General features: G+C 38.9%; 1 protein-coding gene and 1 long non-coding RNA gene across 4 annotated transcripts in view; one reads left to right on the forward strand and one right to left on the reverse strand.

The window, feature by feature from the left end:
- The first annotated feature begins 9823 nt into the window (after positions 1 to 9823).
- Positions 9824 to 27998, forward strand: part of pak6 (p21 (RAC1) activated kinase 6) — a 94740-nt gene continuing 76565 nt past the window's right edge. For all 3 annotated transcript variants that reach the window (XR_015512892.1, XR_015512893.1, XM_087289994.1), the window contains exon 1: positions 9824 to 10172. The gene's annotated coding sequence lies outside the window, so the exon portion shown is untranslated. The remainder of the gene's footprint in view (positions 10173 to 27998) is intronic.
- Positions 25100 to 27998, reverse strand: part of LOC141378503 (uncharacterized) — a 4187-nt gene continuing 1288 nt past the window's right edge. Inside the window, exons 2-3 of the long non-coding RNA XR_015513065.1 lie at positions 27347 to 27998; positions 25100 to 26152 (exon numbers count right to left, since the gene is read on the reverse strand). The exon at positions 27347 to 27998 is cut by the window's right edge and continues 586 nt beyond it. This is a non-coding gene — a long non-coding RNA (uncharacterized LOC141378503). The remainder of the gene's footprint in view (positions 26153 to 27346) is intronic.

Genomic DNA, 27998 nt, shown 5'->3' on the forward strand with positions numbered 1-27998 from the left:
TGTTTGTGGACATTAACTAATGCGCGTGTATGTAATGCAGGCGAGGCAGTGGCGCAGTAGGTAGTACTGTTGCCTCACAGCAAGAAGGTCGCTGGTTCGAACCTCGGCATAGTTGGCGTTTCTGTGTGGAGTTTGCATGTTCTCCCTGCCTTCGCGTGGGTTTCCTCCGGGTGCTCTGGTTTCCCCCACAGTCCAAAGACATGCGGTACAGGTGAATTGGGTTGGCTAAATTGTCTGTAGTGTATGAGTAAATGTGTGTGTGGATGTTTCCCAGAGATGGGTTGCGGCTGGAAGGGCGTCCGCTGCGTAAACTTGCTGGATAAGTTGGCGGTTCATTCTGCTGTGGCGACCCCAGATTAATAAAGGGACTAAGCCGACAAGAAAATGAATGAATGAATGTAATGCAGCGAACATCTGCAGCAAATTATGGTTTTAAATTTTAAATATGCAGCTGACATCTAGTGGTTGAACTATGTATTGCAATTCAAATTCTGAAGTGACACGGTGGCTCAGTGGTTTGCACAGTGGCCTCACAGCAAATGGGTCACTGGTTCGAGTGGGTCAGATGGCCTCAAAGCAAGAAGGTCGCTAGTTTGTGTCCCAGCTGGGTTAGTTGGCGTTTCTGTATGGAGTTTGCATGTTCTCCCCGTGTTGGAGTGGGTTTCCTACGAGTACTCTGGTTTCCCTCAAAGTCCAAACACATCATTTACGTTGGACAAACTAAATTGGCTGTAGTGTATGAGAGAGAGTGTGTGTGTGTGTGTGTGTGTGTGTGTGTGTGTGTCTGAATGAGTATATATGGGTGTTTCCCCATATGGGTGGTAAAACATTTTCTGGAATAGTTGACGGTTCATTCTGTTGTGGCGACCCCTGATAAATAAAGTGACTAAGCCGAAGGAAAATGAATGAACGTGAAATGTGTTTTATTTAATGATTAAAAACCACTGTGTGGATTTTTGAAATATAACTGGTTAAAGTCCACGTGCGACCGTTTTTTCGGCATATTGTGACGCAGTTTCTAGAAAAACGAAATATTAAATGAGAAAACAGTGGGCGTGGCTTATTTTTTTCCACTGTGAGCTGATTGGATGTAGTAAAGTAGGCGTTTTATTGGGGAAAGACGGGGAAAATGGTTTGAGGAGAGTTAATACAACATAACAGACTCCTCCTCCTCACCATTTCTGTTTGTTGTCAAAACTTAAACAGAGCTGGAGGGGCGTGGTTAAGTGTGTCAATCACGCCCACTACCTCAAAATCAGGTAATCTGAGAATTAAACTGAAAACAAACAGGAAGTGCATTCATTCAAGTTTAGATTACAAAGGCTTTCTTAATGGCATGCACCGATGAATTTTTCACCAAAAAATTTGCAATGTGAGCTAACAACATCAATACGGTTAGTTTTGAGTTCATGTGTACTTTAACCAGTTAAAACTCTTTTGGCATTTCCGCCTGGATTTTGCCTGTCCAAATGTAAAAGCTTCCCAAATCCACATGCAGAGGTGTGAATGCAAAAATTTGGTATCACTGAAAGGAAAACCCTTTGAATTTTCATAAAACACTATTGAAAGTGTTTAAAATATCTGTATATGTTGTCTGTGTTGTAATAAACACCTAAAAAAAGAGGCGTTTTTTGTATTGTTTTTTATAAACTCAAGTTTGAAAGTGTACCTTTTAGGTTGTGTGTGGTCTAGCGTGCTGTAATTAATGTTGGTGGTTCCTGCACATGTCTGTAATCATAGGAAAAAAGAAAAATGTCTTTATCATAATCTATGGAAAAGTTATTGTATTCCAATTGATGAGAGGTGCTGTACAAGCCACAGGGAGCGATCATTGTTTTCATATTTCACTATTCTTTTGTTTGATCAAACATAATTCACTGTGTTTGGAGCACGTCAGACATATAAAAGGATTATTTATGCACATCATCTCAAAAACAGAGGAGAAACGGCCCTGAAACACACAGCATAAGGTAAGAGATGACAGCTGTCTGTGCTATCTGGGGCTGCTTATTGATCATAAATGTATTGTTTTCACTTCTGCGCCATGAAAACACCGCGATTCATTCAGCAACTGTTTGATATGTGAATATATTTCAGTAAAAGAATGATAGAACCGTATGAGCACCGGCAAGAGCTTTCATTTGAGCTATAACTTGTACATGTGTCATATATGAACCATATGAAAATGAACCAATGTTCAAAACCCAGCTCGGGTATCCAAAATACTGTGTATTTAAGTGTAAATAACTTTTGCACAGTAGAATAAACACTACAGTGATGCATATGTGCATAAAATATAGATTCTTCACTTTCAAACGAAACCACTTACGGGGGTCTGGTGCAATGCTAGCCCTTTAAATCTTAAAGCGAAAGTCAATAGTTTAACTGGTTTAACTGACAGTGGGCGGAGTTACAGAGATCAAAGCAAAGACAGACATTCCAAACAAGGAAGGCACATTCTAAAAGCAGAATAACTGACTTTAGCTGTTTTACGGATAAACTAACTTGTTAACATAGCATGTTTCTGTAATATCTGTAATATAATATCTGTTCTTATGCTTTAGAAGAGTCAAAAACTGATGACACCACCTTTAAACTGCAACCCATAAGCTCAATGAATGTAAATAAATGATTTAGTGCTTGCAAGTGTTTGATACATGCAAATGCATGTCTCTATTTTGCAGATCTACTGTTTCAGTGAAGGATTGTTCAGCTCTATTAATATGCTAAAGTCAGAGGACAAAAGCTGATTGGGTCACATTGTTTGAGATGGACTTTAATTGCTCTGCGTAACAAAAAGGACAAAAGCAGCAGAGCAAATCACACACTCGCACACAGACACACACAGACACAATGAACTCTCAGGCCACAGCAGTGTGTTTATTACTCTCTAAAATATGCTAAATAATATATCTAAAATTTAAATGACACTTTTAACCCAAAACTTAGGGCTAAAACAGCCCAGCAATTTCAGTGTTCCTTCAATTACAACTGATCACATGCACTGATAATTTTTCAATGATTGTATTTTTCCTTATTGATGAACATTTAACATCATGAACATTTTTTTTCCCTGGGATTTTAGCTCATTTTAGGGTCACCGTTTTATGCTAATGAGATGTAAATATGACTGAAATATTTTTCTTTATTTAAATTATTATTTAAAGCTACTGATTATTATTTTTATCTGTAAAATAGGTTTCATAATTAGGCTTTCTGATTAACTTACGTTTCTGAATTCATTCATTCATTTTCCTTCAGCTTAGTATCTTATATATCAGGGGTCGCCACAGCGGAATGAACTGCCAACTATTCCAGCATATGTTTCCAACCCATTACTAGAAAACACCTATACACTCTCTTTCACACACATACACTACGGACAATTTAGTTCAATTCACCTGTACCGCATGTGTTTGGACTGTTGGGGAAATCGGAGCACCCGGAGGAAACCCACGCCAACACGAGGAGAACATGCAAACTCCACACAGAAACACCGACTGCCCCAGCCAGTACTCAAACCAGCGACCTTCTTGCTGTGAGGCGGCAGTGCTAACCACTGAACCACAGTGTTGCCCTAGTTTCTGAATTAAAATTAATAGTAGTGTTATTGTTTGGTAGGTCTAACAATCTGGAAGTAATGCAAAATAATCTAATTAAAATAGTATTTAAATTTCATTTCGTAAAATCTATAGCAAAGTTACTATTATTTATTTTTTTATTTACTGAAAAACTAATTATAAAAAGTGGTGAAGCATTTTAATAGTTGAACATGTATTTTACTATCCACAAAATCAATCCAAAATAGTTTTTTTTTTAACAGAGGTTTGTATATATATATTCATACAACAGTTCTGTCTGGTTTTCAAATCTGATTGGCTGATAGCCGTGCGATATTATGCAACATCAGAACTCATACAGCCTCTTTACCCTTTGTGTATCACTCCGCCCACATACAGCCAGCAAAAAGCAGAGACAGTACAGATCTACAGTTTAAAAGATGCTTGCTCAACTGTTTAACTGTCAGTGTATGATTTGAATCTGGAAGAAAGTAGTTCCTCATGCAAAAGGGTTTTTGAGACTCTCCATGTTTGATTTTGTTTTTATATACACAATTATGCCGTCAAACTGTTGTATAAATGCAATATCACACGAGTAGCAGTGCAATATGGCTGTATATCGGCACTAGTGGGGGCACTAAGGCATTCGGCCTGCGGCCTCGTGCCAACACACGCCTCCCACCAGTGCTGATATACAGCCATATCGCACTGCTACTCGTGTGATATTGCTTTTATATATATACATATATATATGATAGCTGATGAGACTCTCCAAGTTTAATTTTGTTTTTATATACACAATTATGCTGTCAAACTGTTGTATAGACGCAATATCACACTCGTAGCAGTGCGATATGGCTGTATATCAGCACTGGTAGGGGCACTAAGGCACTCGGCCTGTACAGCCTGATCTGACCCAACAAAATGACCCACATTATTGGTAAATTTAGAATAATTCAGTCATGATGAATCAGATTAAATAAGTTTAATATGTTTGAATTGTTAGATTTTCGTTTATCTTATTAATACCAGCCTAAATCATCTCATTAATTATTCATGAGCTGTCCGATTTTTGAGCATTCCACATTTGGTTAATGAATTCATGACTAGTATATTGTTAAAATATTTGTTTTAAATTAAAAATAATTAAATAAATACAATTACATTTTCACCTACCTGATCTGACCCAACAAAATGACCCACATTATTGGTAAATAATAAATAATAAATATTATAGATAATAAAGATAATAAAAAATAAGAAATATTATAGATAATTAGTCTTAATGACTAATATTATAAGAGATTTCTGAGTTTGAGATTTTTGAATATCTGATCTGAGATCATTTAGAGACATTTGTGTTTCAATCATTTCATTATTTATAAGCTAGTTGGCACATTTCAGATTAGATAATTGAATACAAAACTAGTGTATAATTTGTAATTAATAACTAACCTAAAACTTAAAAATAAATCAAAACATTTGTGTTATATTGCATCATCGCCAGCACTTACATCTCATTAATTATTCATGAGCTGTTGATTTTTGAGCATTTCACATTAGTTTAATGATCTGACCCAACATGTGACAATGACATACCTTATTAGTAAATTTAGGAAAATTCAGTCTTAATGTATCTTATTAAATAAGATTAATGAGTTTGAGATTTCTGAATATCTGATCTGAGATCATTTAGAGAGATTTGCGTTTCAGTCATCTCATTAATTATTCATGAGCTAGTCATGTTTCCAATTAGATTATTCAATACAAATTAGTGTATAATTGTAAATATTCACAAACGTTAAATAAATAAATGTAAACAAAACCTGCCATTTCCTAAAAAAATAATAGCTGTACCTGATCTGACCCAACAAAATGACGTAAATTACTGCTAAATATAGGATAATTCAGTCATAATGAATCACATATTAATCTGATTATTTAGGTTGTGTAGATATTCCTGTTTTACCTTTTAAATACCATAAAAATAAATACAAATAGATAACAGAATTAAATGTACAGCTACCTGATCTGACCCAACAAAATGACCCACATTATTGGTAAATTTAGAATAATTCAGTCATGATGAATCGGATTAAATTAATTTAATATGTTCGAAGTATCTGATTATTTAGATTTTCGTTTTACCTTATTAATACCAGCCTAAATCATCTCATTAATTATTCATGAGCTGTCCGATTTTTGAGCATTCCACATTTGGTTAATGAATTCATGACTAGTTTATTGTTAAAATATTTGTTTTAAATTAAAAATAATTAAATAAATACAATTACATTTTCACCTACCTGATCTGACCCAACAAAATGACCCACATTATTGGTAAATAATAAATAATAAATATTATAGATAATAAAGATAATAAAAAATAAGAAATATTATAGATAATTAGTCTTAATGACTAATATTATAAGAGATTTCTGAGTTTGAGATTTTTGAATATCTGATCTGAGATCATTTAGAGACATTTGTGTTTCAATCATTTCATTATTTATAAGCTAGTTGGCACATTTCAGATTAGATTATTGAAAACAAAACTAGTGCTTATTTTGTAAATAATAACTAACTTAAAACTTAAAAATAAATCAAAACGTGTGTTATATTGCATCATGGCCAGCACTTAAATCTCATTAATTATTCATGAGTTGTTGATTTTTGAGCGTTTCACATTAGTTTAATGATCTGACCCAACATGTGACAATGACATACATTATTAGTAAATTTAGGAAAATTCAGTCTTAATGTATCTTATTAAATAAGATTAATGAGTTTGAGATATCTGAATATCTGATCTGAGATCATTTAAAGAGATTTGCGTTTCAGTCATCTCATTAATTATTCATGAGCTAGTCATGTTTCCAATTAGATTATTCAATACAAATTAGTGTATAATTGTAAATATTCACAAACGTTAAATAAATAAATGTAAACAAAACCTGCCATTTCTTTAAAAAAATAATAGCTGTACCTGATCTAACCCGACAAAATGACGTAAATTACTGCTAAATATAGGATAATTCAGTCATAATGAATCACATATTAATCTGATTATTTAGGTTGTGTAGATATTCCTGTTTTACCTTTTAAATACCATACAAATAAATACAAATAGATAACACAATTAAATGTTCAGCAACCTGATCTGACCCAACAAAATGACCCACATTATTGGTAAATTTAGAATAATTCAGTCATGATGAATCAGATTAAATTAATTTAATATGTTCGAAGTATCTGATTATTTGGATTTTCGTTTTACCTTATTAATACCAGCCTAAATTATCTCATTAATTATTCATGAGCTGTCCGATTTTCAAGCATTCCACATTTGGTTAATGAATTCATGACTAGTTTATTGTTAAAATATTTGTTTTAAATTAAAAATAATTAAATAAATACAATTACATTTTCACCTACCTGATCTGACCCAACAAAATGACCCACATTATTGGTAAATAATAAATAATAAATATTATAGATAATAAAGATAATAAAAAATAAGAAATATTATAGATAATTAGTCTTAATGACTCATATTATAAGAGATTTCTGAGTTTGAGATTTCTGAATATCTGATCTGAGATCATTTAGAGACATTTGTGTTTCAATCATTTTATTATTCATGAGCTTGTTGGCACATTTCAGATTAGATTATTGAAAACAAAACTAGTGCTTATTTTGTAAATAATAACTAACTTAAAACTTAAAAGTAAATCAAAACGTGTGTTATATTGCATCATCGCCAGCACTATCATCTCATTATTTATTCATGAGCTGGTTGGCTTCTGAGGGCACGTTTCAGATTAGATTATTGAATACAAAATTAGTGTACAATTTGTAAATATAAACTTAAAGTAAATAAATGTAAATAAAACCTGCCATTTCGTAAAAATAATTAAATAAATAATACCTGTAAACCTACATGATCTGAACAAACCAAATGATGTAAATTACTGCTAGGATAATTCAGTCATAATGAATCACTTATTATTCTGATTAGATCGTTTAGATATTCCTGTTTTACCTTTTAAATACCAGCCTACATCATCTCATTAAATATTCATGAGGTTCCCAATCTGAGCATTTCACATTAGTTTAATGAATTCATGACTAGTGTATTATTTGTAGATAATTCTAAACTGTATAGTGTGAAATATGCAATTAAAATAGTTAAATAAATACAAATACAATTAAATGTACAGCTACCTGATCTGACCCAACAAAACGACCCACATTATTGGTAAATGTAGAATAATTTAGTCATAATGAATCTTATATTAAATATGTTTCATAAGTTTGAAATTATTTGATTATTTAGATAATTTAGACACTTGTGTTTTACCTTATTAATACCTGCTTAAATCATCTCATTAATTATTCATGAGCTCTCCGATTTTGAGCATTTCACATTTGGTTAATAAATTTATGACTAGAGTATTGTTTATAAATAGTTCTAAACTTTATAATGTGAAATGTGCAATTAAAATAATTAAATAAATACAAATACAATTAAATGGTCATCTAGCTGATCTGACTCAACAAAATGACTAAATTACTGCTAAATGTAGGATAATTCAGTCATAATTAATTATATATAAATATAATTATTTAGATCTTTTACATATTCGTGTTTTACCTTTTAAATACCAGCCTACACCATCTCATTAATTATTCATAAGGTGCCCAATTTATACATTCTGCATAAATTAATCCTAAACTTTATAATGTGAAATTTGCAATTAAACTAGTTAAATAAATACAAATAAATTAAATGTACAGCTACCTGAACTGACCCAACAAAATGACCCTCTTTGTTCTTAAGATGTAGGATAATTTAATTATAATGAATCGCGTAAAAGGTAAGTTTAATACGTTTGAAGTATCTGATTATTTAGATTATTAAACATCTGTGTTTTACCTTAATAATACCAGCCTAAATCATCTTATTAATTATTCATGAGCTGTCTTGTTTTTGAGCATTTCACAATTGTTTAATAAATGCATGTCTAGTGTATTGTTAAAATTATTATTTTAAATAAAAAAACAAATACGATTAAATTGTCACCTACTTGATCTGACTCAACAAAATTACCTGCATTATTAGTAAATTTAGGATAATTCAGTCATAATGAATCCTAATAAATGAGATTTATGAGTTTGAGATATCTGAATATCTGATCTGAGATCATTTAGAGTCATTAGTGCTTTAGACACCTCATTAATTATTCATGAGCTGGTAGGTTTATGAGTGCAGGTTTCAGATTATTTTAGTTATAATAGTCATAAAGTGTAAACAAATCAAACGGTATTATTTAATGATATATAATATTAAATTAATAATATTTGAATATCTAAACATAAATTTGAATTTGAGTTTCATTGCAGGGCTGCAACCCTCATCATCTCATTAATTATTCATGAGCTGGTCGGTTATGAGTACAAGTTTCAGATTAGTTTATTTAGTTATAATAGTTATAATTTGTAAATAAATTAAACGGTATTTTAAAAATAATATTCAATATTGTATTAATAATATTTGAATATCTATACATAAATTTGAATTTGAGTTTCATTGCAGGGCTGCAACCCTCATCATCTCATTAATTATTCATGAGCTGGCGGTTTATGAGTACAGGCTTTAGATTAGTTAATTTAATTTAAGTCATCATACCTAGTGTATTATTTGCGTATAAATAAAAACATTCTAACGTTAATAATATGCTTTTGCTGGTAACGTAAGATAATTCAGACAAAATCAACTTTGAATATTTGAAATTAATTTTTATTTAAGTTTGATTGCAGGGCTGTCCTCATCTTCTCATTAATTATTCATGAGCCGGTCAGTTATTGATTAGTTTATAGAATTCATCACAACTAGTGTCTTATTTGTAATGACTCAAACTTTATAACATTAATAATATGCAAATAAGTAAAAAAAAAATACAGTACTTGATCAATCCCATCAAAATGACCTATACTTTTTGGTAAAACCTAATGTAAGATAATTCAGTTTAAATAAGTGTGTATCTAATTATCCAGTTTTAGACATTTGCACGGTATCATCCCCGGGCTGTCCTGACCCTCATCATCTCATTAATTATTCATGAGCTGACCTGTTTATCAGCGCGCGTCTCAAATCACCCGCTCACCGCGTACACAAAGGGGGCGTGGCTCGTCTCCTAGGTGATGCTGTGTCACACACACACATAGTATGCACACACCACTCACACACATTTACAGTACACGCACTCCGCAAAGACAACCCACAGGAGCGCGCGCGCGTGCGTGCCTGCGAGAGACACAGAAACGGAGAGAAGCAGAGGAGGAATATCTAGCAGACCTCCCATCATCTATATGTGGATTATACCGTCATCATCATCATTATTAAAATCAGCATGGCTCCTCCATCACGGCACCGGTAGCAGGATCAGATGCTCCTGCAGTGGGAGGCTGACCGAGCGAGCGCGCGCACGCGGCTGAGTGTGTGTATGCGTGTGTATGCATGCGTGTATATGTGTGTGTGTCCTCTCACACAGCCACAAAGCCTCTTCCCAACAGAAGAGGCTGCTAAATTCATCCTGACACAACGGCGAGGTAAGAAATGCGTTTTTTTTCTTGCTATGTTTACGCGAGCCGCGGGCACGCGCTTATATGGTGATGCTGAGCTGCTTTATTGTGTACATCGCCGGATAAAAACACAGACAGACAGCCAGACAGACAGACAGATCGCGCACAAGCACAAAGCAATGAGAAGCCGAAGAGAAGGTGAAGCTGTGATGTGGAAATGCTTTTACCTCAGCTCCTCCTCCATCCACATTTGCATGCATTAAGATCACAGTGATATACTTGAGGAGCATCAGTGTAAACCGGGCAGAAATGGTAGGAACTAACAAAATGGAAGTTTTACAGGATTGCAGGGTGCATTTTGAGTATACATGCCTTTAATTTGGCTTAAACTGGAATTGATATGCACTCAAATAAATTATGTTCGATGTTTGTTCAAACTACTCAGGTAATATATTGGGTAAAGTTGGTTTTACATTAGCATTTTCAGACTTTCTTCTTAATATAATTTCAGAAAAGTATTCTAAATAGGGAAATCACACTGTTCTGAGTCAATTAAAGGTGCAGAAGGTGCTTGCTGAACATGTTTAGTAGTGAAAGTCTCTTCACATTACAATAGTAATGATTGTAAGTGTAAATGTAATGTGTATTTATATAGCGCATTTATTGTGTATGGCCATACACCCAAAGCGTTTCACAATCATGAGGGGGGTCTCTCCACACCACCACCAGTGTGCAGCATCCACTTGGATGATGTGACGGCTGCCACAAGACAACGGCGCTCACCACACACCAGCTATTGGTGGAGTGGAGAGACAGTGATCGAGCCAATTAGGTGGAAGGGGATGATTGGGAGGCCATGATCGTAAGGGCTGGTTGGGGGACTTTGGCCAGCACACCGGGGTTACACCCCTGCTCTTTCAAGAGAAGTGCCATGAGATTTTTAATGACCACAGAGAGTCAGGAGCTCGGTTTATCGTCTCATCCGAAAGACGGCGCCCACTGACAGTGTAGTGTCTCCTTCACTTTTACTGGGGCATTAGGACTCACATAGACCTCAGGTTGAACGCCCCCTGCTGGCCTCACTAACACCACTTCCAACAGCAACATAGGGCCCTATCATATACCCGGCGCAGTGTGGCGCAAGGAGCGGCGCAATAGTCTTTTGGTAGTTTCAGCTTGGCACAAGAGTCGCTTTGAGGCGTTGCGCTACGCTGTTTAAATAGCAAATGCATTAGCGCTTATTTGTGCGCCCATAGGCGTTCTGGTCTAAAAAGGAAGGCGTTCTGAGGCGGACCGCTGGCGCGTTGCTATTTTGAAAAACTATAATAGATTTTTCAATAGACCAAAACTAACCCGGTCTAAACTCCAGCGCAGAGTTGCGCCTCGCTTACACACTGCTTAATACACACAAGAGAGCAATAGGCAAATATCTTTACATATGAAAAAAGTTTAATATTAAGGATATATATAGGATATAATAAGAATAGATATAGAATATAAATATAAAGCATTAAAATATTACAAAACATATTATTTTCTAGCCTACATAAATATGAAAAATCACTGCTTTTATGTCGTCTTCCTCTCGGGAGGCTTTTTCAGTTCATTCATAACAATTTGCTTTTGTATAATGTTATTATTATCAGCAGTATTATTTATTATATCCATATTTATATTTGTTTTATTAAAAACAAGCTTAGATTTGTCCACCTGTCAGGTTTTAGACCATATGGGGCACAGCAGGTGTTTTAGGATATAACTCAGGTTTTTGAGCACATTTTGTTATTATTATTCATTTATTTGTTTGCTGGAAATTAGAGCTGAATTTAGAAATAGTTTTGAAACAAATATTTGCGTTTAACAAACAAAAGTATTTATTTATAGACTAATTGATGTCTGTGCGTAAAGGTTTCCCTATCCAAGAGCGAAAGTGAAAGTAGATCATTTATCTCTCATTCTCACGCAGTAGATGCTCTGTTTAACAGTTTTCTGTAAAAAAACTGTCAACTGTTTGCTTGTGAAATGCTCATTTTTTCCACTTAGACTTACTTTGCGTCCTGTAAATAGCGAATGCGCTCTTGGGGCGACGCAGCCGGCTCTTAAAGGGAATGGGAGATGAGACTCTAATTGGTTTATTCTTAAAACACACCTATAACTCATTAAGAAAATAAACTCAACCCTTTTAGACTATGTGCCGCGGCGCAAGGCAGATTTCCCGTCCTTAAATTAGCAAAAATGCGTCCTGACACGCCCTAAAAGCATTTGCGCCCTGCGTTTTACGCTTTGCGCATGGACCTTCAAAATAGAGCCCCTAGTGTTCCCTAGTGGTCTCCCATCCAGGTACTGACCAGGCTCAAGCCCTGCTTAGCTTCAGTGACTATCCGGTCTTGATATAAGTAAATGATCGATGTATTTATATGTGTTGTTATATTCTGGGTGAGGCATAAAACTAACAAATTTTCATCCAATTAAATATTGTCAGGCTGATCATAGTTCCCATAATTCTGATAAGTAGCTTAGACTGTCTGTCAACAAATGAAGAGTTCAGATGCAAAACCCTCTAGATCCGTGGTTCTCAAACTGTGGTACGTGTACCACTAGTGGTACGGGGGCTTCCTTCTTGTGGTACGTGGAGGAATCAAATATGTCATATATACATGCTACATATATTTATAAATTTAGCAAAAATTATTTGTATATGATTATGACATATAATAATATTCAATATATGACATATAGCCTATATTTCTGATGTCCAGGCAACATTTTCAGGTGTTGATGAGTTGGCTACTATATGCTAATGCTTTACATTTAAGTACAGCACTTTTCTTTTTACCCTAAGCACATTTTAGTTTAGGGCGAAGCAGTGGCGCAGTAGGTAGTGCTGTCGCCTCACAGCAAGAAGGTCGCTGGTTTGAACCTCGGCTCAGTTGGCGTTTCTGTGTGGAGTTTGCATGTTCTCTCTGCTTTTGCGTGGGTTTCCTCCGGGTGCTCCGGTTTCCCTCACAGTCCAAAGACATGCGGCACAGGTGAATTGGGTAGGCGAAATTGTCCGTAGTGTATGAGTGTGTGTGGATGTTTCCCAGAGGTGGGTTGCAGCTGGAAGGGCATCCGGTGCATAAAAAAACTTGCTGGATAAGTTGGCGGTTCATTCTGCTGTGGCGACGCCGGATTAATAAAGGGACTAAGCCAAAAAGATAATGAATGAATGTATCTCTGGTTCTGGATGGCCACACTCCTCTACTGCACCTTGGTCCCGCATTTATTTTAACGGAGTGCTACCCTGTACTAAAATGGCAGCTCTATTTACGCATTCCTTCCAATACAACAACAGGGTAGGCGACATCTAATGTAAATATCTATAGAGAAAAGTAACTTTTATGAGCATCTGTAACCGTGTAAAGTGCTGTATTGTCTGGGTTGGTGTTGTATATTACGCTACAAACACCTTGCACTAAACTGCCAGTAGATTTTCTGTTATTTTACACACTTGTTTCTTTATATATTATTTCTTATGCATTAAATTATTATTACAAACAACTAAAATGTCAGTAAAAGCAACTTTGTTAAACTGTAGAGTTGAGTTTTCAACAGCAGAAGTGAGAGAGATCAACATCCCAATAATGCAGTGGCGTAGGCCCCCCTGCAGAGATCACTGACGGGGCTCCCTGATGAAGGGGGGGTGAGAGACAACACGGGGAAGCCTTCACAAACTGAGGAGGGATCACAAACCGAAAGTGGCGAGAGCGTCAAAGTAGCCAGAAGTCGTTCATTTTCAATGAGAACCGGCGGCGAGAAACAGCGCGGCACGTCTTCTTCGCTGTGAGCGTCGAGGAGTTGAAATCAAGTTAACTTTATAGTTTGAGCTATGACGCGGTTCGGCGGCAAGCAATCAGAATGAAGTAGTCCACCGCTTGAGAGGTGTTCAGAGAACACAGACCTGTGAACTTTGGTTCCAACCAGGCCCGGATTGGCTAATCGGGAGGACCGGGAGAATTCCCAGTGGGCCGGTCCATATTTTGGCCGTGAGGGCCGGTGTCCCTAGCTCCAGAATCTGTCGCTCTCAGCAGTCACACTTTTTAAAAATTATTTATTTATTTACTTGACCACAGCCTTCTTATTGATTATTTTACCGCAGCTCTGCTCTTTTTATCTATTTTCTTGTAGCCTCGTGAGCAAGATGCAACCTGCAGGTTAATGATGTTATAAGATAAGTCATCATTCAATGTACAGCTGTTGTGGTACTGTGGTTAGCTCGTTAGGTTATGATGCCACCAACCCGGGGTCGGTCCACATCTGAATAACATTTTTTTTTTCATTTTTATTTTCAAGACATATAATACTGTAAGGGCTGTTAAACATTTGAAGTTCTAAAACAGCTGTTTTCTCAAAAAAAAGACGTGATAGTGTCATTAGAAACTGAATTGGCTTGAAAACTCCAGGGCTGAAAAAGAGTCCCACTCCGGCCCTGGTTCCGACCACAGTTGTTCCCAAGAGTTTGAGTATTGCGGTTGCCAGATTTACAATTATTGAAAATCACGACGATCGCCCCTAATCATGCGGCCCCCCCCCCTGCGGTGCATGCCCTGCGGGCCCGTCCGCTACGCCACTGCAATAATGCAATTTACAACCATATAAGCACTTGTCAATGACTAAATATGAATGTAGTGGGTGACGCTGTGGCGCAGTAGGTAGTGCTGTCGCCTCCCAGCAAGAAGGTCTCTGGTTTGGTCCTCAGCTCAGTTGGCTTTTCTGTGTGAAGTTTGCATATTCTCCCTGCGCTAGCGTGGGTTTCCTCCGGGTGCTCTGGTTTCCTCCACAGTCCAAAAGACATGCGGACCAGGTGAATTGGGTAGGCTAAAATTGTCCGTAGTGTGTATGTGTGTGAATGTGTGCGTGGATGTTTCCCAGAGATGGGTTGCAGCTGAAAGGGCATCCGCTGCGTAAAAATGTGCTGGATAAGCGGTTCATTCCGCTGTGGCGACCCCAAATTAATAAAGGGACTAAGCCGATAAGAAAATGAATGACAAAATATGGATGTTTTACAGTGTGGTAAATGACCAAATCTCAACATTAGTGCAAATAATCTATATGCAGTCATGAAATCACATGGAAACATCTCAGCAGCATCATGTGTTTATAAAGAGGAAAACCCCGAGGCTCACTTTGAAATCTTGACCCATTTCATAAACTAGTTGCAGGTCTGTCACTATATGTATGTTTTGCTGTACAACATAATGCATGTATATGCGATGTTATTGTCATTTTAAGACCATTTTATTAATGCCACGTATTATATAATGCCAGAATGACAATATAATATCATCACAATGCAAGTACACTCTTCCAAAGAACACATCATATTGAATTCTTAGGAATATTTCATGTAATTATAGTCATTTGAACAGTTTAATAATCAGGCATTGGAGTCAGAATGTGAAAACACATATATTAAATAAATAATAACAAATGTTAACAAGCTACAGAGCAATAGAGGCTGTGATATCTGCTAGCAGATCTATTTTCAGCTGTCAGACACCCACATGAAAATATACTATAGTAATTAATAGTAAATACTATAGTGTTTTATTAACCATACTGACACTGACACCTCCAATAGAGATAGAGATTCTGCACAGCTAAAGTGTTGCTAGAATTGGTTTCATGTATGGGCGATGTATGTTGCATCACCAACAATGATTGAGCTCATATCCATGTGTTGTGCAAGAAGTCTATATATTGATTATTGTGACAGGCCTAATTAGTAGCAGCACAAAAATAGGGTTTCTAGTAAAGAAATTTAGACAAACACACGCTAGTTACTCACAGGAAGGCATGAGGAGCTGCTGGCTTCCATTAGCCAGCTGATTCAGTCTCTTCTTCTACCCAGGTTTGGGTTAGTTAACTGGGTTATTTCGCCTCCGCTGGTGGATGATGTGTAACTGCAGTCCTTAAATGGCCACGAAACCCCCCTGCCTCAGCAGGGTGTTTTAATGCTGTGTTCACACCAGACACGGAACATGCGGATAAATCGCGCTATTCGCGCGTAAATAGCCACAGGAACATTTGAGTTTACTCGCTTCATTCGCGCGTCAAATTCACTTCAGAACAGACGCGGATTCGCGTGATGGGCAGGGCTTCTGTCTGCCCGAAGACTCTAGCTTCATAGGTAAATGGCTAACATGGATTTTATGAAAAAAATAACAGTGTTAATGTGCTTTATGACGACTGAAAAACAGCTCGATACGTTTAGGGTCGTGTCTGAGTCCACTACATCCTTTCAGAGGTGCATCCAGCTTTGTGAGCTCATAAACTCCTCCAGAAACTTAACCTGGATGACAGAGGCTTTCAGCGGTGCTTCTGACTGAGCCCAGCCCAGTTTGATGAACTGTTGTCGGTGAAGGCTGGAGGATTTCCTTCGGAACACCAACAACAGGTTTTACGTCACAATCACGCCCCCACAAGAGCAAGCTTCTGATTGGTTAATGCGGCGCAAATGTACGCTGAAGTTCAGATTTTCGAACTCGAGAGATTCGCGCGAAATGCTTGTTAAGCGCGTCTAACGCGCAAAACGACCAATTCGCCTCGCGCCATTCGCGCAATTTGCTTCATTCGCACGTATCGCGCCGCAGGATGTCTATTCGCGCGTTTGCATTGACTTAACATGTAAATCACTCGCGGTTGACGCGCGTTCTGCGTCTGGTGTGAACGCAGCATTACACCTCTAGTTTGAAAAACGTCAGGAAAGTGGGTGTGTCCAGCTCTGTTTAGGTGGGAGTGGCGAAAGAGAGAAGGTTTTGCATAAAAATGGGAGTTTCCGTTTAAGCACGTGCTGATTTACACAGAGGCAAAACAAACACACAGACACAGGAGAAAGTCAGTGACTGTGTTTACATGGACATCAGTAATCGAATTATTTGACAAATTCTTTATCTGTCGACTTTAAATGCAGTTTGGCGCTTTTACTTTCATCCAGGAACATTTCCTGCAGGCCCCCCGTGACAAACGAGGTAAAGTTTATTTATAAACAAGTTTCGAGAGGATCACGTGCTTATGATTGTTCACAGCTGTTCCAACTTTAGCTAATGACTGATTATCCTGTCAGACGATCCTTAACTCACTATAAATAACCAGACTTTTCTCATCTCAATATCTTCGTCTTGAAGAACCCCCCCCCACCCAACCCTACTTTCCCTCCTTTCAGATGGCCGTCACGGTAGCCAGCGATTAGCTGCTGTTGCCTCACAGCAGGAATGCCCCTGGTTTAATTCCTTTCCAAACCAGACGGCATTTCTGTGCGGAGTTTGCTCGTTCTCCCCGTGGTCGCGTGAGTTTTCCCCGCGTCCTCCGGTTTCCTCCCACAGTTCAAAAACAAGCACTCTAAACAATTAATCCAAATACTTTAGCTAAACTCTGAGTACACCTTTCAGCATCCATATCTGACACTTAGCTGCAACAAGCAAGAGGGGGAGTCATCGAGATCTACCTGAGCTCAAACTCCCCTCTCGCCTTGCAACGGGAGGGAGCCCAGGGCTCGAGGATCTTATAAGCTCAGGGCTCTCTCCCGGGACAGCACACCAAACTAGCTTTATTATTAATCATCAGCTAAGTGTGAACTCTTGAAATATTGTATGCGAGGGACTGCTGAAAGAGTGTCGTTTTAATGGAATGTTTAATACCGCACGCTGTATGAGAACAAAAAAAACATCCGCATTTCTCTGTAACTTAGGGTGGTTTCACACCTACACTTTTGTTTCGGAACGTGTCTCGTTTGCCCAGTTAGCGCGGTTTGGCATATGTAAACAGGGCAATCGCGCTCTGTTACGCGCCAAAGTAATCGCTCCGAGATCGCTTGAATGAGGTGGTCTCGGCTCGATTGAAACGAACTCTGGAGCGGTTCGATTGCAGTGAGAAAGCGATCCGATCCGAGCGCGGTTATATCACAGTGTTTTATGGATATGTAATAGGCTTACGGCTATATGAAGAGAGAATTATGAGTATGGCGGGAAGTTTCGCGAGTCTCCGGATGCCCGCAAACGAGTGAGGATTTCCCGGTAATCTCGCGTCTCCCTCCCGGTCTTCAAATATGCATCATCGCGCACCCTTATCACCCCTCCCCACCACATCTCTCCTCAGACACGTCGCGCGCACGCACCTTGCAAATCACCACCAAACCACCACCTCTCCTGACAGCTTAGCGGGACGCTGCAAAATAAACCCTGACACTCTGACCAATGTGAGGAGAGTTTACTCGCACGTGACTTGTTTTAGCTCTTTTGGTCCGATTAGAAACTTTGCAGTGTGAAAGCGAACCGCTCCAAGAGCAAAGAGCAACAATGTAACAATTGTAATCTCTGTTTCGGAACAACTGAATCGATTCACAGGTGTGAAAGCAGCCTTAGATTCATTCAGTAGGTAGCGTCAGAAAGCCGTGAGGGTGTAGACTATCCTCTGACAAAATGAGGTGAAAATCCTCAATGACGGTAGTAGGTAATAGTAAAAGTTTGATTGTGGTGTTTACATGTTAACACTTGGAGAGCAGTATTTACAGCTGATCTTTCAGTCCATAATATTGTAGTGATATTAACGTACTGTAAACTGAGTAACTAAATAATTCAGACTAAGGGTCTGTCTTTAAACACTGAAAGAGTACTGCTGACGATACAAACTAACTTTGCCATCTGAGTAAACAAACAAAGACCACTGATCGCTTACCAAATCTGTCGAGACAGGACAATCAACACCAACTGGAGCTGCGTCTTTTTTAAAAGGAGACGAGCAGCAAATATGTATTTCACTATTTCCAGATGAGAAAAGCTCTCGGGTAAAAAATGTTCCTTACAAACATATTTCTGTCGCGTGCACTGTAATCCACACGCAAGACCAGCTGCGCTCTCATAGCGGGAATTCAGTCCTGTTCAGTCTTCAGATCATTGTGTCAGTTGTGCACATCAGAAAAGCAGCTTCTCATTCCTTTCAACAAGTTGCAAATGCTTTTGTACATCCATGCAAATGATTATGTGTGTAACGGAGGCCAGCTAGTAAGTGCTGTGCAAGTAAACCTCACTCCTCTGACCTCTAAAGTTGCTCTATCGACAGATTCTAGAGGCCATGGTCTTTAGCCTCCTTGTTAGAGCAACCGACTCCCATGTGGAAGGTCGCCAGTTCGATCCCAGCTTGAAGTGGGTTGGCTTGTGTAGGACCGGCGGGGTTACATGTGCAATTCTCTGATGTTTCCAACATTATTAGTTGCTCATGGGGTGACACGGTGGCTCAGTGGCTAGTACTGTTGCCTCACAGTAAGAAGGTTGCTGGTTCAAGTTCCTGGGTCAGTTAATGTTTCTGTGTGGAGTTTGCATGTTCTCCTCGTGTTGGTGTGGGTTTCCTCCGGGTGCTCCGGTTTCCCCCACAGTCCAAACAAAAGCGCTATAGGGGAATTGATTAACTAAATTGGCCGTAGTGTATGAGTGTGTGTGTGTTTTCTAGTACTGGGGTTGAGGCTGGAAGGGCATCCGCTGTGTAAAACATATGATGGAGTAGTTGCCGGTTCATTCTGCTGTGGAATAAATGACTAAGCTGAAGGAAAATGAATGAATGAATTGTACTAAATTAATTATATTAAATTACTTAGTGCGACGCGGCGGCCCAGTAGGTAGTGCTGTCGCCTTACTGCAAGAAGGTCACTGGTTCGAGCCTCGGCTGGGTGAGTTGGCGTTTCTGTGTAGAGTTTGCATGTTCTCCCTGCGTTAGCATGGGTTTCCTCTGAGTGCTTCGGTTTCCCCCACAATCCAAACACTATATGCACTATAGAGGAATTGGGTAAGCTAAATTGTCTGTAGTGTGTTAGTGTAAATGAGAGTGTATAGATGTTTCCTAAAGATGGGTTGCGGCTGGAAGGGCATCCGCTGCGTAAAACATGTGCTGGATAAGTTGCCGGTTCATTACGCTGTGGCGACCCTGGATTAATTAAAGGGCACCTATGGTAAAAAATCTACTTTTCAAGCTGTTTGGACAGATCTGTGTGTTGGCATAGTGTATAGACCGTCATATTGGGGTGATATGAACACACCCAGTCCTTTTTTTTCAATTTAACTACAAAAAAAAGGGTCGGCCAATTGGAGCTGTTTTAAAATCGATCGCACCATTACGTAGGTGTGCAATCCCCCCGCCCACCGAATTGATTGACAGCTGCGCGCATTAACATGTTCCGGTAGTCACGTGTATATGTCAACAAGACCAGGCAGACATACGCAAAGCAACCGGGAATAAAAGCTCTGTTCTGTTTGCTAGGATCAGCAATCATCATCAAATGTGATTAAGAGTGAGTTTCACATGTTTAAAGTGTTTTAAAACAGGGCATGTGTGTAATTAATTACAGCGTTTTACTTCAGCTTTACTTCATCAGCACAGCCGCGTGTCAGAACAATTATAAAAGAAGACGTTTCAAACCCGGTTTGTGGAAGTTAAATCAGGTTTATTTGTACATTAGCATAACAGATATCCACACAGTACTTGAGGTTAGCCCTAACTAAGCTAAGCGCGCTCTGTCTGTCTGCCTGCCTGCCTGTGTGTGTGTGTCATCTGCGGTGTGTGTGGGTGTGTGTGTGTGTGTGTGTGTGTGTGCGCGCGTGTTTACTTTGTAACGATATTGTGTGTGACTCATCAATGCAACTTCACAATACTGATTAGTAAAGGTTAGTTCTTACTGTAGTATCTCACAAACGCTACGTGAGACCTTCTTCCTTTAAGTCTGTCTGTTGTCTGACGCAGCTGAGGGAGGAGGCATGTAGAAGCAGTAGGCAGGAAAAACTCGTCTTAAAGGCGCAGTACGACAAAACCACCCCCTGCTGGAAATCAGTATAAAACAGCATCTTGTAAAAGGTATAATGAAAAATCTGATGGGTATTTTGATCTGAAACTTTATATACACATTCTAGAGACGCAAATGACTTATATTAAATCTGAAAAAAGGGGTAACCCAGGTGCCCTTTAAGGGACTAAGCCGAAAAGAAAATGAATGAATGAATGTTCATTAAGTGAAGGGTATTTATAAACAAATTTCGAGAGGATCACATGCTTATGATTGTTCTCAGCTGTTCCAACTTTAGCTAATGACTAATTATCCTATCAGATGATCCTTAACTCACTATAAATAACCAGACTTTTCTTATCTCAAAATCTTCGTCTTATAGAACCTCCCCACAACCCAACCCTACTTTCCCTTCTTTCAAACGGGCGACACGGTGGCCAGTGATTAGCGCTGTTGCCTCACAGCAAGAATGCCCCTGGTTTAATTCCCTTCTAAACCAGGCGACATTTCAGTGCAGAGTTTAGCTCGTTCTCCCCGTGATCGTGTGGGTTTTCCCCTCCGGTTTCCTCCCACAGTTCAAAAACAAGCACCCTAAACAATTAATCCAAATATTTTAGCCAAGCTGAGTACACCTTTCAGCATCCATATCTGACACTTAGCTACAATAAGCAGGAGGGCGAGTCATCGAGATCTACCTGAGCTCAAACTCCCCTCTTGCCTTGCAACGGGAGGGAGCCCAGGGCTCAAATATCCTATAAGCTCAGGGCTCTCTCCCAGGACAGCACGCCAAACAAGCTTTATTATCAATCATCAGCTAAGTGTGAACTCTTGAACATGAATAATAATACTTATAACTGTGTGTTTGTCAAGTCAGATGTTTTGAAGTGAAGGTCTTCTTCTGCTGCTGTTCAGCCATTTTTCTGCTGTCAGTTTGTGTTTATCCTCATTTCTACTGGAGCGATCATGTGAACTGATCTTATTAGACAAGGAGTTACACACAAACACACTCCTGCTGCGTTTACTCTCATTTCTCCGTCAGTCATATAACAGAGCTCATCTCAAAACCTCTGTCACAATGAGTTTTCCAAAATTGTCTCTACTTACTGGAGTATTGGGGCGGCATGGTGGTAAGCACTGTGGCCTCACAGCAAGAAGGTCAATGGTTCAAGTACCGACTGGGTCAGTTGTCATTTCTGTGTGGAGTTTGCATGTTCTCCCCGTGTTGGCGTGGGTTTACTCCGGGTGCTCCAGTTTACCCCACAGTCCAAACACATGCGCTAGAGGGGAATTGATGAACTAAACTAGCTGTATATGATATGGAAAAGCATTACTTTGCTACAGCAATCCACATGTAAATGTTTTGATGATTTTAGAGGCTAAATTTGAATCAAACACAGATTTCTCTTACTACTACAGAATTGTATGTCTACTTTACAGGGTTATAGTAGTTTTGGATTCTAGTTTTAGTTTCTACTTCGTTTTGACTTTTTGTTTTTAAATTCAGTTAGTTTTAATTAGTTTTTAGAGGCAGATTTACTCATTTTTTAAATATTAGTTTCTATAATTTGAAATTATTTATTCAATTCAATTCAATTTATTTATAAAGCACTTTAAAACAGCACAGTTGACCAAAGTGCTGACAACAAATAATAATTAATAATAATAATTCCTTACATTTATATAGCGCTTTTCTGGGCACTCAAAGCGCTTTACACAATGGGGGGGGATCTCCTCATCCACCAGCAGTGTGCAGCATCCACCTGGATGACGCGACCGCAGCCATTTTGCACCAGACCGCACATCACACACCAGCTGATTGGTGGAGAGGAGACAGAGTGATGAAGCCAATTATGATATGGGTAAGGTTAGGAGGCCATGATGGACAGAGGCCAGTGGGCGGATTGGGTCAGGATGCCGGGTTAAACCCCTACTCTTTTTCGAAGGACATCCTGGGATTTTTAACGACCACAGAGAGTCGGACCTCGGTTTTACATCTCATCCGAAAGACGGCGCCCACTGAGCAGTATAGAGTCCCCGTCACTATACTGGGGCATTAGGACCCACACAGACCGCAGGTTGAGCGCCCCCTGCTGGCCTCACTAACACCACTTCCGGCAGCAACCTAGCTTTCCCATGTGGTCTCCCATCCAGGTGCTGACCGGGCGCAGCCCTGCTTGGCTTCAGTGGGCGACCATGTGAGAGTTGCAGAGAGCTAGAGTAAAACAAGTTTTAAAATACAAATAAATAAACATAAAATGTCAACATCTCAAGCTGTGCTAAAAGCCAAGTTGAACAGGTGGGTTTTAAGAAGAGATTTGAAAACTGATAGAAGAGGCTTGTCTAATGTACAACGGCAGCTCATTCCACAATTTTGGTGCAGCCACAGCAAAAGCTCGATCCCCTCTGAGATTTCGACTGGTCCTGGGCACACCCAGGAGGAGCTGGTCGGCTGACCTGAGCGAACGATAAGGTGTGTAGGGACAGAGAAGCTCAGAGAGGTAAAGGGGTGCAGTACCATTTAGACATATAAAAACAAATAAAAGTACCTTAAAATGGATCCTGAAGTGCACGGGCAGCCAGTGAAGAGAAGTTTTAGATTCGTTTTTATTAGTTTCAAGATTCAAAATCATCAGAATAAATATTGTATAATAAAAACTCAGTCATACATTTTTTGAAACGTGTATTCAGAAGACACATGAACACTATCATCTACCACTAACATCTACCCATCCTCAAATTGAAATGGAACAGCCCACAAGACAGCAGCCTTAAGTACAGTATAAGTGCATAGCTGCTTCTGAGGTTAGCTACACAGTACTGATGGGAAGTTCAGGGGCCTCATGTACGAAGACATGCGTGGAAATCATACTAAAACATTGCGTACGCACAAAGCTGTAAATGTGCGTACGCAGAAAAAATTTCAGATGTATGAAACACTGCGTACGCCGAATCTCACGCATATTCTTTTGTACATCTGAATGAACGTGAAACTGAGCGCAACATGCACGAGCACAAAACTCCTCCCTGCCTCCTCCCCCGTATGAATATGCTAATGACTATGCTAATGGCAAAACCCAACGAAAAAGCAACGACAAAAGCAAGCAAAAAGAGAAACTTTGAACAGAATGTGAAGTGGAGGTGCTGCTTTCGGAGGTAGACCGGAGAAAAGCGGTGTTATTTGCAAGTTTGTTCTCCGAAATTAACAACAAAAGAAAAAAATAGAGTGGGAGAGTTTAGCTGATGCGGTTAACACAGTTGGGTCTGAACATTGCACTGAGTGCATTAAAAAAAAAAGAAATAGTGTGGTTTATATCTGTAAAATGTTGCAGGACACTTAACTGTTTCAGTGGCGCTACTCGTTAGACGCATGTGATCATGAATTGATACGTTCGAGCATGAACTCGGCTCGAATCCAGTGTCTGATGAACTTTTTCTTGTTTTTTCCCCGCTACATATCAGATTTTGCCAACTATTTATCACGAGAAAGACAAGTAGGAATCATTAATAAGTTTGTGCATCATATTTTATTTGCACATTTATTGAATGGAAATGTTTCTGATTCACGCATGCAAATTCATCTTCAGATAGTGTCTTTATAGCAATGTGTGTGCAGTAGATCGCTCAGATTACATTGGGAAAACAGGCGACCGCTGCAAATTGTGCTTTAATGTTTAGCTGGTCAACTGTATGGTATGGAAACCTTATATACCTGCTAGATGAACCCGTCTCATACAGCTGCCATTGCAAGGCTCAGACACTTTGTAGAGAGGAATTTAACACAACTGCCTCTAGGAGTCGCCAATGGAAACAAAACAGACACGCACAAAAAATGTGCGTACGCCTGCCAGAAAGCTGCCGTGAAGCTGCGCACATTCCCACGTTCAGTTCATTGTTAGTAAATCCAAACGTGAGCGATTCTGAGCGTGAAACCTGGCGTACGCAAAGTTTTTGTGCGTACGCAGCGTTGATACATGAGGCCCCAGATCTTTAACGCTGATGTTAGGAGTCAACATTATGTAGTCAGCAATAGTAACTTCAGTCAGTTAAAACATCACCATGATCTGAATAATGTCTTACAGTAAAGTTTTGCCACCCAACTGAAGCATGATTCACTTATTTAAACTCCATTACGACTTTCTGTTGTGAAGTAAACATATGTTTTTTTCATCAGATCCTCTCATTTAAGCCCTCGGTTTACCCGCGGTGCAGTTGTTCAAGTTTAGTTCAGTCACAGCAGGCTTTCATGTAGTGTTTGTGTTTCTGCAATCACTACACAACGGACAACAAAATACAGAACTCAGTGTGAGTCAGTGCACCGTTGCTTGCCATTGTAGCCTATTGCCAATGCCATTTGTTGTCTTTCCTATTGGGCTGTCAAATTTGCCTTTTTGCAAAGAATTGGATGCAGAATAAGAAATGCTTTGATTAAATTTATATTGAATTCAGGACATTTTAGAAACTGTGGCTGAAAACTGAAAAAAAAAACAGACAAAAGTAATAAAATACTGTAAATATTAGAGTAAACACATGTAAACCAATATACAGTCAAATCTATTGGGAGTATAGGACAATACTGACCTCCTCCATCCATGCTGGCACAGAACAACACAGACCTTCCACCGTTTTTATAAGGATTTTGGACTGATTGGAGATTTGTGTGAGGTAGTGTCAACCAGTGCTTCAGTGATTTCATACTGATCTTGGTAGTTTCTAATAGTTAGGAATAGATGGCTTCTGTTTGGTTGTCAAAGCTAAAACAAGGGAGTTTGGACTGCTTGAATGACATCTGTGTTAACTGTTTTGAAAAATGTTGGGGAAAATGAGTCAATCCAATGAGAAAGTTTACACATATGCAAGACCTGTCTTCTGCTCTGCTGGGATATTGATAAGAAAAAAGGAGTGGATCCTAGTTTTTTTTAACCAGGTCAAAGCAAACAAGAAAAACTGTAAGCGGGCGTTCACATCTGTAGTTCGCTTCATTTGGTCCGGACCAAGGGTAGTAAATGATACATTGTTGCATTTTCTGCCGTCTTTGGGTGGTTTTCACACCACACTGCTGGCTTTGGTCCGAACCAGTTGAAAAGAACCAAAATGCAGTCATCTGACATAATCCAAATCTCTCATTGGCCAGATGTTGTTGAACATATTTCCTTAACTGCTTATCGATTGGTCAGAATTAACGTGCGGGAAAATGCCACTAGGTGCGTTCGACATGAGGTTCAGCTGCAGCCGGTGATCAACGAGATTAGCCGAGCGCAGGCGGGGGAGGAGTTGAAAACGGAGCCGTCAAGACGGACAGCTGGACACTTCGGGACTCAAAGTTGCTGCAGTCATGATGACCAATCACATGGCGTCATTATAATTTTTATTTATAACAACAAAACATTTACAAATAAAACAGAATACAGTTTCTACAAACTGTTGTTCCTTTTTAAACAATAAGAGAGAATTATGAATAAAATATAACAAATGCATGAGAGAAATAAGAGGAAATGAGAGGTTAATATAAACATAAAAACGAACAGGTCTATTAAATACAAAGCAATACGCATAAATTCTAGGAGTTAAACATCAATCTTTAGGCTAATACTTCTTGTTTGAATATGCTAAAAAAGGGTTTACATATGTGTACATTTATAGATATAAAAATTTCCAATGTAAAAAGCAAAACAAGGTGTTTTGATTAGGTCTTAATAAATGAGATTATTTTGGATGATGAATGAATTTTCAAAAAAGCATTTTAATCCAAAAAGATTGTGTTGAAAGCAACAAAAGGTAAAATAAGTGAGCGATGTAGAAGTTTCCCAGAAAGAGCAGGTAGCCTTTAAACTGCTAGACAGGAAATAAAATATATATTTATATTATAATAATAAAACCATTTTATAATTATTTAATAAAATAGTTCATGGGGATGAATGCAGTAAATAGTCTGTATAAAAAAAGTTCAAAATAAACCTGTGCAAACAAGCTAACCTTTATAACCAGATTATTTAACAAAAGATGATTACTGCAGTACAATATTTGTAGTCTTTTAATAAGCAAGATGTGTACAGGATAGAGGGTGTGAAAAGTGAATTTTTTGTTTTGAAACTTTTGAATCGGAATTTGTCCAATTATAAACCCGAAATACACGTGTTTGTTGTCATGTGGTGAACTCGGCCAATCGTGTAATATCGGTGTCGTCATCAAAGCTCCTGCAGTCGCTCTTCAGAAGCTGCACAGTCTGAGTCTGCCGTCTGATCTCGGAGCGCTGTCGCGGTACTTTGATGCCACATGTGACGGTCACGTGACGTCGGCGCAGCATCAATCCGGACAAGATTTCTAACCAGAATGCACCGCTTTAAGACAGATTTCGATCGATCTGCGCAGCGCTGCATGAAGTCGAACGCACCTAATGAATCCCGCAAGTAAACAAACCGGCAGACACGAAATGTGGCTTTTTACTCTGGAGCTACGACTGCGCCGGCTGATTGTATCCCTGCTTTAGACAAACTATACATTTGGAGAATGAAGCGCGGCCGCGGCTGGAAAACTATGTTTTAATGCATCACACGTCACTTCAGGAGGAGGTGGGAATTAATTTAGCTAAACTGCGACATGGTCATCTTGCGGAAATACTACCAACGACCCATCAGGTAATGTTTTCCCCTCTCTCTCTCTCTCTGTTGGTAAAACGCTGTCTACAAATATTTTTCCTCCATATCCCATAATGCACAGCGCATTGGCTTACGGCAGCTGGATTAGTCCAAAAGGTGCTGTACTTTTTGCGGATGGGTCTGTTTTGGTTCGGATCATATTCTCACCACAAACGAACCGCTTCAGGGTTCGCTTGAAACTGTACCAAGACCACCTCTTCAAGCAGGTCTCTCTCAGGTCGCTTTTTAGGTCCGCTTTTGCTGCGCACTCGAGTTTGATTGCTGCATTCACACCTGTCCAAACGAACCGCACCGAGAGGGAAAACCAACTCTAGTGCGATTAAACCGGACTAAATAAGGCAGGTGTGAAAGCACCCTTAAATGTTGAACTAGTTGCCAAAATCTATC

Source organism: Danio rerio, chromosome 17 (assembly GCF_052040795.2).
Source record: "Danio rerio strain M-AB ecotype USA chromosome 17, GRCz13ab, whole genome shotgun sequence".
Classification (NCBI taxonomy): Eukaryota; Metazoa; Chordata; class Actinopteri; order Cypriniformes; family Danionidae; genus Danio; species Danio rerio.